Below are 266 nucleotides of genomic sequence, written 5' to 3' on the forward strand. Positions count from 1 at the left end.
GGACTTGTGCTGTATTCAGCTTTTGCCCTTTGGAGACCTGTGACGCAAGTTGGAGTGCAGCATAGCCGGCCAGAAAGAAAATCAGTCAACAGGGACCATTTGATTCAGTTATTTTTGGACTTTGTATTCAGCTGCCTTGGCATCAATGTGTTGTGGGAGCCTGGTCTATTCTTTTGCTCATAAATCTTCTTTTAACCCCTTAGCCGTGTCGCTTTTCACTCCTGAATCTGTTCGCTGGAAGGGGAATTGTGTTGTTGTTGTTGTTG

Source organism: Podospora anserina, chromosome 1 (assembly GCF_000226545.1).
Source record: "Podospora anserina S mat+ genomic DNA chromosome 1, supercontig 5".
NCBI lineage: Eukaryota > Fungi > Ascomycota > Sordariomycetes > Sordariales > Podosporaceae > Podospora > Podospora anserina.